At 47.0% G+C, this 9,640-nt stretch overlaps 1 long non-coding RNA gene across 1 annotated transcript; it reads left to right on the top strand.

Moving 5' to 3' along the window:
* The first annotated feature begins 1,579 nt into the window (after nt 1–1,579).
* LOC139018330 (uncharacterized) lies at nt 1,580–5,054 on the top strand. The gene is made up of 3 exons (XR_011472908.1): nt 1,580–1,619; nt 3,789–4,301; nt 4,901–5,054. It is a non-coding gene; the product is annotated as an uncharacterized lncRNA (long non-coding RNA).
* The last annotated feature ends 4,586 nt before the right edge of the window (nt 5,055–9,640 follow it).

Below are 9,640 nucleotides of genomic sequence, written 5' to 3'. Positions count from 1 at the left end.
CTTACATTGGAATCTAAAGAACAAAATAAACGGACAGACGGAACAGAAACAGACTCATAGACACAGAAAGCAAACTGTTGGTTGCCAGGTGGACGTGGGGCTGGAAGACGAGGTGGAAAGGTGAAGGGATTAAGAGGTACGAATTGGGAGCTTTTACGAGGTACCAGCACTTTCCTCTCGTTGGGGCGAAGGAGTGAGGAAAGGCCCAACAGCAGCAGACTTTGAAACTGTAAACACAGGCGCGTCCAAGTGCCCGAGCCCGCCTTTGCATTTTGCTTCGCCTTCTACGGAGCTCAGTCAGTGGCCACCTACTTCACTTCTTTTAAGAGGAAGAAGGACGCCCAGGCCACACGGGTGACTGGGGTGCCTTAGGCAGGCTCCCGGACAAGGTTCAGGCCTGTTCCCCCCGAGGGGGGGTGTGGCTGTCAGTGCTTCCCTCCTTCCGAACCGCTGCTGGGAACCGGGGAGTCCGCCTGGGGTGCTGCCGGTGCCTCCGTGTGACACCCAGCAGCCTGGCTGAGAGGCGCCTGCTGTGACAAGTCCGTCCCCGCCTCTCCTGTGCGCTCTGGGCCCCGCGGCTCGCCTTCGTGTCTGTCCCACACCTTGTACCTGCTCACGTGGTCTACGTGATGCGAAGGAAGAGAAGCTGGACAGGAGGGAGGAGGAACTCAGAGTTGCCCAAGCTGCTGGTGTGAACGTGGAGGTGCCCCCGAGGCAGGTGGAAAGAAAGGAGCTCACGTGTGGCACTGAGGGCACGCAGGGTGCGTGTGCGCGGGCCTTGCTGGACCTCCGTCATCAGCATCCCTTGGCTGCCCGCCGTCTTCCAGGCGGCCTTCCTGCCGAGCCAGCGGGACATCCATGGCTTCACCATCCATCCGGGGGACGGCTTCCTCTCCGTCCCTCGGAGAAAGCCATCGTCACCATGTTCATGCCGGCAGTGTCCTTGGTGCCTCTTGTTTGAACATCATCGATCTCTTCTACGTCTTCCTCAAGGTGGTAAGGGTTGTGTGAAGGGGAAGAGCGGTCCTCGCCGCCAGCACCGGCCGCTGAGCCCCGCCCAAGAGTGTGGGTCTCCAAAGTACACTTCTTCCCGTGGCTGCTCCCCTCCGCCCAGTCTCCTCCCGGTACCAGCTGGTTCCTGGAGACAGAAACAGTTCTTCCTGCGCAATCACAGCAAACAAGCACGCGAGCGAGCAAAATGAGCTGGTTACAGTGCAGGACAAAGTCCACAGGGCAGGCAGGACGCACCATCTCCAGCTTCCATGACCGGAATTCTAAACAGCCGGCTGCCCAGCCACCGTGGGCCGGCGCCGCCAGCAGAGCCCGCAGCCGCCCTGGCCCGATGACCCGGAGATCTAGGTCCCGGCTTGAGAGCATCAGGATTGCACGCAGCTGTGGAGAAGAAGAAGGTGCTGCAGAAAGTGCACCTCAGGTGTCACCTTGTGAAGGTGGCACTCAGCACCTGGGTCCTGAGGCTTAGGAAACACTAAGCTGTTAGAATTCCTGGGGCCACTGGGCTTGGATAGGCGGGCGGAGCAGGAGGGGAAGGGGGGGGGGGGCAGGCGCTGGTGTGCATGTAGCTGATCCAGAGGACGGCAGTTCCAATAAAGTCACATCAGGTGACACACAGGTAAGGGCTTTTCTCTCCCCGAGCCCATTCCCCTGGGAATAGTTTTGTGCATGTGAAAGAGTGGGTGATATTTTGGCTAAATACTTCTGTTTTACCAAGAAACTGAAATAACTTTGTCCAGGACAAAAATACTTTCTGAACATCTTTCTTTCTTTCTTTCTTTCTTTCTTTCTTTCTTTCTTTCTTTCTTTCTTTCTTTCTTTCTTCCTTCCTTCCTTCCTTCCTTCCTTCCTTCCTTTCTTTCTTTCTTTCTCTCTCTCTCTCTCTTCCTTCCTTCCTTCCTTCCTTCCTTCCTTCCTTCCTTCCTTTCTTTCTTTCTTTCTTGTTTCTTTCTTTCTTTCTTTCTTTCTTTCTTTCTTTCTTTCTTTCTTTCTTTCTTTCTTTCTTTCTCTTTTTATCAAGAAATAGATGGAGGATTGTCCTTACATCCCTGCTGAAACATTTCATTGTTAAAATGTGCACTTTTCTAGGCCTGACCCTCCAGGTGTCAGCGGACTGTGCTACTGTATGTTTTATGAGCGTTAGTTAGGTTCAGACAAGGCCCACAGGAAAAGACTTGCCATGCATTTGCAGATCTCAGCCAAGTTCTGGGTACATTCTTTCTTACATCCACTCACATTGTATTGCCATCACTTTTTCATCATTCTTCAACTACTATTCACATTCATTTATGATTTCTGTAAACATTTTTAAAAAACAGTTGGGATGTCAGTTAACATTTTCTAAGTTGAGTCAGAGAAGTAAGCCATGCTCAGTATTTAACAATCGCTTGTATGTGTGTGTGGAAGAGTGTGTTTTATTTGTCATGTATTGGTATAAGCAAACTTACAAACAGAATTGAAAATAATGTACCCACAGTGTTCAAATTCATACCTGTCTCACAGATTTTGTGGTGTGGGCCAATCATGGTATTTACATTATAATTCCTGCTGTTCAAGAAAAGCACACTTTTTTCCTAAAATGTTTTTCCCTGTGTATTCTATTATGGATACTCATTTTGTTAATTATTATTCTTTCTTTTTTCTTTTTTAGAATATAGCAGTAATGCTATTACCAAAATAAATGATTTTTTTCCTGAAATGTAATCATTGATGCTTGAATGATAGAATTTTAGTACTGTAAACAGGCTTTAGTAATTAACATGAGAAGAAACACTTAGAATGGACGACTAAGTGTGCCTAAATGAATTTTGCAGTAACTAGTATTTTTGCTTTTGTCTTACTTAATGCACATTAATTCAGAACTTGTATTCTGTTAATGAGTGTGACAGTCTGTTGGAGTGACCAGCAACCTTGATGTTTGCACTAAGATTTTATTTGGTATCGAAAGCAGTTCAGTAGTACATCTATAACTAATTTATTTGAAATACAGTTAAAGAAATCTTCCAGTTTCCTCAGATGCCTTTTTAAAACTCACCACAGATGATTAGTGAAAATGCGAGTATCATGCCTTTCTTCTTGCATGCCATCTACATAAACAGCTTTGTACAATGAGAAATACTAATTTGTTTACATTCCATGTTAAACTACTGCCACGTTCAACTTCATTGCATGTAACGTAGGCCTAGTCTATCGGGTCATGTGTTCTAGAGAGTGTTCTTTTTTTTTAAAATGCATTTTTAAAATATATTTTTATTGATTTTTTTTTTTTTTTTTTTTTTTTTTTTTTTTTTTACAGAGAGGAAGGGAGAGGTATAGAGAGTTAGAAACATCAATGAGAGAGAAACATCGATCAGCTGCCTCCTGCACACCTCCTACTGGGGATGTGCCCGCAACCAAGGTACATGCCCTTGACTGGAATCGAACCCAGGTCCCTTCAGTCTGCAGGCCGATGCTCTATCCACTGAGCCAAACCAGTCAGGGCTAGAGAGTGTTCTTTATCCTATAAAGTTTTAATTTAGTGGGCCCAGCCGGTGTAGCTCAGTGGTTGAACACCGGCCTAGGCTCAGGGGTTGAGCATTGACCTATGAACCAGGAGGTCATGGTTTGATTCCTGGTCAGGACCCATTCATGGGTTGCGGTCTCAATCCCCCGTGTGGGGCCTGCAGGAGGCAGCCGAACAATGATTATCTCTCATCATTGATGTTTCTATCTCTCTCCCTCTCCCTTCTTCTCTGAAATCAATAAAAAAATATATGTTTTGGTGTTTGTGCACAAAGACGGCTGAGCAGGCATGGAAGTCGGTGCTGTTCGTGTGTCTGGGTGACGTCGACCACCCATTGCTGAGGCAGTTTTCAGAAAGCTTGTGACTGACCGAACGTCTCAGGTAAGTGGGGATAGACAGTGCGGCGACCCACACGTCCGGAGTAGGAAGCCCTCCTGCTTATCGAGGGCAGAACTGCATGGAGAAGCATGGTGTTCCCGAGTCACGTTGCCCGGCAGGTCCCTAAGGAGGCCTGTCACATCGATGATATGCTGTGTATGGATGAGAGCAACCTGAGAGACTGGACTAGAAAAAGTCATCAAGTCAATAACAGCAAAGCTACACTTGAACTACTTGGGAGCTACGACCCCAGAAGCAGCTCATTATTGAAGACCCGCTACGGGGATGAGTGCGGGGATGAGTGTGACGCTGAGGCGGTGCCCGGCAGTGTCTGAGGCGCTGCAGGGAGAAGGCCCGCCCGCCGGCCGCCCCAGCCCAGGGTCACCTCCGTCGCTCAAGGCCAGTGCTGGTACTTGCGTCCACCTGCTGTTTCTTACCTTAGAAATAATTGTGGATGGAAATCCGTGGTTGTGTTTGGCAAAAAAAATAAATAAATATCTGACTCGACAGTTTCTGGGGCACAGGAAGTGTTCTTACGCCAGTGGGGCCTCCTGCTTTGCTGCAGTTACAGACGAAATCGTAGAACAACCACGTAGAACCTAATACCTCTGTCAGCAGGGGAGCCTCTTAAATCACCTGCCCTCCCTCTCCCCTGAGTCTGGGCGAGTGAGGACGAGCTCCCTGCCCTGGCCTCCCTGCCCCAGGTGATAGGGGCCCTCCCGCGGGGCTCGCAGCCCAGGAGTGTGTTCATTCACACCGTGTTTTTGTAGGAAAGAGAAAGGCTGATGGAGTAACAAACCTTCCTAGTTTGTGTCTAGCTTGTAGCATAAGGGAGTCAGCTTATATGTTCCATTTGAGCCACAATTATATCCAGAAAGAAGGACTCGTTAGCTGCTTTATCTGTGGTTGGTAAGAGTTGGAAAATTTTAAGTTGGAATGCTTAAACATTGATGTGGTAATACGTATTCTTCAGTGCTTAACTTATAGGTAATTTCTGTGTCCTTTCAGATAACTAACCTAAAACTCACATGGCTACCTGTCAGAGAAGACTTCAAAATAAACTGGGGAAATTGTTAAAAAGAAGCACAAGTTGGGCCTGGCCAGGTGGCTCAGTTGTTTGAGTATCGCTCACTACACCAGGTTTTGGGTTTGATCCCCAGTGAGAGAGCGTGCAGGAGGTAGCGAATCACTGATTCTCTCTCATCAGTGATGTTTCTATCTCTCTCTCCTTCTCTGAAATCAATAAAAATATATATATATTTAAAAGATAATTGTGTCTGCCTCCCTTTAGAGGGTTGCTGAGAGGATTACATGACATAATTCACATAAAACACTGAGCACATGCCTGGCACAAAATAAGCATTCGATAGACATGAGTACTAACCCACTAAAACTATCGTCTGCCTACACTCTACTGAGACTGTTCTGACCAAGTTATCGGTGGCTTTGTAGTTGCCTGAAAACATCCAAGATCAGTTTTCAGTCTCATCTTCTTGGGCTGCTGTGACACTTGACATAACTTTTCCTTGCAGTCCCCTCCCTTTGGTGCTGGACCCCACTTTCTCCCTGTTATCCTCGGCCTGTCTCTTCCTCTTGGCATCCTTTGCCATATCTTCTTCCTCCACCTGCCTCCTGCACGTGCACTTCCTTGAGTTCATTGCTCATCCTTGCTCCGCCTGCCTCAGCTACACCTACCTTCCTGGGAGAGCATGTCTACCCCCGTCACTGTAACTGTCATCTCTACGAAGAAGACACCTTTTCTACCTTCATTTCTGACCACACCCCTAACGCCAGTCCCGCACCTCCAGATGGGTGCTTACAATAGACTGAACCTTTGTGGTCCCCTCGAAATCACATGTTGAAACTTTACTCCCAACGTGATGGCATTTGGAGGCTTTGGGAAGGTAATTAGATCAGAATCCCTTATGAATGGGATTAATGTTCTTTTTGTTTGTTTGTTTAAATATGTTTTTATTGGTTTCAGAGAGGAAGGGAAAGAGAGAGAAATAGAAACATCAATGATGAGAGAGAATCACTGATCGGCTACCCCCTGCACATCCCACACTGCAAACTGGGCATGTGCCCTGACCGGGACTTGAACCTGTGGCCTTCTGGTTCATAGGTCAATGCTCAACCACTGAGCCAGCCAGCCTGGTGGGATTAATGTTCCTATAAGAAGATCCGAGGGAGCTAGATAGCTTTCTTTTCTGCCATGTGAGGAAACAATGAGAAGTCAATCGTCTGCAACACAAAAAGGCCCCCAAGAACCTGGCCATGCTGGCACCTGATCTCAGACTTCTAGTTGCCGTAAACGTGAGAACTAGATTTCTGTTGATGAGCCCCTGTCTCTGGTATTTTATTACAGCAGCCTGAGCTGATAAAAACAATGCCCAGGAGGCATGTCCCACACCCCGTCTCTGGCAACCACAAATCTCATCTCTTCTTCTGTGAGTTTGGTACCCAGTTAATGTTGATTACACTGGACTAACATTCTGTACAGGGAAGGCATGAAGGAGGGAGAGAGAGAATGGATATTAAGAGCGAGGGGAGGCAGGAGCTCAGGATGGAGAGGTTGTGGGAAAGCACCTTGTATACCGATCTATGGAGCTTGAATTTTATCCTAAGAAAACAGGAAGCAGCAGGATCTTCAAACTGGGGAGTGAGTGATATGAACAATTTTTTGTTAATCCTCACCTGAGGATATTTTCCCACTGATTTTTAGGGAGAGTGGAAGAGAGAAGAAAATACAGAGAGAAATATTGATGTGAGAGAAACACATGGATTGGTTGCTACCTGCACATGCCCCAACTAGGGCCCAGGCAAGGGAGGCTCCTGAAACCAAGGTATGTGCCCTTGACCAAAATAAAACCCGGGACCCTTTGGTCCACAGGCCGATTCTCTATCCACTGAGCCAAACCTGCTAGGGAAAAAATTTGTTTTAAGAAGCCAGTCCTAATAGCAGTATGAAGGATATATTGGATGGGGAGAAGACTGGTATACGAAGAACATTCTGAGGGCCATTGCAATAATGCAGGGAATAGATTTCAAAAATGTGTACATCAAGAAAGTGGCAGTGGGTATAGACAAAAGAGCTAAGTTGTAAATAATATTTCTGAAATGGTCAATTTAATTCAGAGTGGTAAGATAATGATAGCAATCAAGGCTAAGATCTCTTGGTTTTGGGCTTAGATGCTTGGTAATACCATTAACTAAAATACACAATACAGTAATGGAAGAGGGGTTGGCTTGGGGGCGTTGGACACAGAATGAAGGGCTAATGAGACAGCAAGAAGAGATGTACCTAGTCACTAGATGGTGTCATAGGCCTGAGGGCTTTGTGACTTGGTGGTTGTCGACCCACAAATGGCTGGTGACCCCATGATTATGGGTGAGATAATCTTCAATGGAAGAAAAAGAACCAGCAAAAGTGGGAGCCAAGGAAGGAAAATATGGAGAAATAGTGAGCACTCAACAATATCAAATACTGCAGAGTACCTGTTCTAATGTTCGTTTTATACAATTTCTCAGGGTGTTTGGTAGTTTTCTAATGACACAGACATTCTGGGGGTCTGGGACCCGAGAGTCTGTGACCCAGTGTCGGTTCTTGGCTTCGTGCAGAAAAGAATTCAAAGACGAGCCAGCATCGAGTTTAAAGTGAAAATGAGTTTATAAGGAAGCACCGGGAGTCCCAAGCAAGAGGAACCCAAAGAGGACCACACCAAGACACATCATAATTGAAATGCCAAGCATTAATGACAAAGAAAGAATCTTAAAAGCAACAAAAGAAATAGCAAGGACCTGCAACCAAGATTACTCAAAGCTATCATTTAGAATTGAAGGTCAGATAAAGAGCTTCACAGACAAGAAAAAACTAAAGGAGTTCATCACTACCAAACCAAGATGGCAATGAATACATATCTATTGACAATTGAACTTAAAAATCAAAATAGACAAACAAGATATCTAATGAACAAAATAAACTGATGAGCCCTGGCTGGTGTTGCTCAGTGGTCAGAGCATCAGCCAGCACACCAAAGGGTTGTAGTTTGATCCCCAGCCCCAGTTGGGGCACATGTGGAAGGCAACCAATTGATGTGTCTCTCTCATATCAATGCTTCTTTCTCTCTCATATCAATGCTCTCTCTCTCTCTCTCTCTCTCTCTTTCTCTAAATAAAAAATAAACTAATGAATAAAATAGAACCAAAGGCATGGAAACATGGAACAGACTGATGAATCTCAGAGGGAAGGGAGCAGGGGGCGGGGGGGGGGGGAGGGGATGGGAAGAAATTAACCAAAGAATTTAAATGCATATATGCATTACCTATGGACACAAGCAATAGGGTGGTGAAAACCTGGGGCAGAGGGGGAACAAGGTGGAGGGGGCAATGGGGTCAAAAGGGGTGACATATGTAATACTCTCAATAATAAAGATTTAAAAAAATAATTTTAAAAATAAAAAATTTCTTTTGTGTAGGCCCTGGCTGGTGTGCTCAGTGGTTAGACACTGAGCCCACACACTGAAAGGTAGAAGGTTTAATTTGGGGTCAAGGGCACATACCTGGTTGTAGGTTTGATCCCCAGCCCTGGTGGGAATGTGTACAGGAGGCATCCAATCCATGTGTCTCTTTCACATCAGTGTTTCTCTCTCTCTCTCTCTCTCTCTCTCTCTCTCTCTCTCTCTCTCTCTCCCCTTCACTTTCACTCTCTGGAAAATCAATGGAAAAATATTCTTGAGTGATGATTAACAAAAAAATTTATTTCGTGTGGGATTTTATACATAATACTAGAGGCCCAGCGCATGAAAATTCATGCACTGGGCGGGGGGGGGGTCCCTCACCCCGGCCTGCCCCCTCTCACAATCCAGGAGCTCTCAAGGGCAGGAGGTGACCCGGCGATCAGGGGAAGGTGAGGCCCAATCACACCTCTGCTGCTGCCACTGCTGGCAGCGCAAGCCTCGGCCGGCCCTGGTTACCTGAGCCTCAGGCGGCCCTGGGCAGCCGGGCAGCCAACATCTGAGGCTTGCCTGCCCCTCTGGCTGGCCCTGGACAGCTGGGGGGCTGAGGGGACTGGGGAACTCCAGAGGCAGGCGCATGGAGCTGCCCGGCCTTGCCGCGCACCTGCTTCCCCAGCAGGGCTGAGGGGACTGGGCACCGCCATCTTGTGGCTGTGGGCGCCCATCTTTGAGGGCATGGCAGTCAATTAGCATATTCCCTCTTTATTAGATAGGATATTCACATTGTGAATTTCCCAGAGGGAAATATTCATTCATTCATTCAGTTCAACAAATACAGTATTAAATATCTTTTATGTGCTGGAATCATGGGGCTATTCAGTAACAAAACAGACAGGGTTCCTGCCTCATGAGTTTACATTTCTCAGGAAAATCAAGTGTTAACTACTTAAGCAAATCAATTAGCTGCAATTATGCTAAGTGCTACAGCGTTGCAGCACAGGGCACTACACAAGTATCTAATAAGAGAAACAGGAACACAGTTTCCACCAGAGCAGCACAAGGGACTAGTGTTGTGCAGAACACAATTGAGGAATGTGGCTGTGGGAAGGTCAAGGGGGCGGCAAAGGGGAGCCTGTGCCCTTGGGTTTAACAATAAAGAGGTTATCGATGATACTGCTGAGACCTGCTTCAGAGTTGGAGGTGACGAAGCCTGGACAAACAGCTCCCCTTTGGTCGTGTGAGGGAAGGGCCAGGGCAGCAGGTGCAGGGAGACAAGGCTGGGGGAGACCGGCTC

This window comes from Myotis yumanensis, unplaced genomic scaffold (assembly GCF_028538775.1).
Source record: "Myotis yumanensis isolate MYYU_CA2020_CCGP unplaced genomic scaffold, mMyoYum1.0.hap1 SCAF_10, whole genome shotgun sequence".
In the NCBI taxonomy this organism is placed as follows: domain Eukaryota; kingdom Metazoa; phylum Chordata; class Mammalia; order Chiroptera; family Vespertilionidae; genus Myotis; species Myotis yumanensis.
The sequence above is the reverse complement of the archived record's forward strand: the minus strand, read 5'-3'. Positions and strand labels throughout refer to the sequence as shown.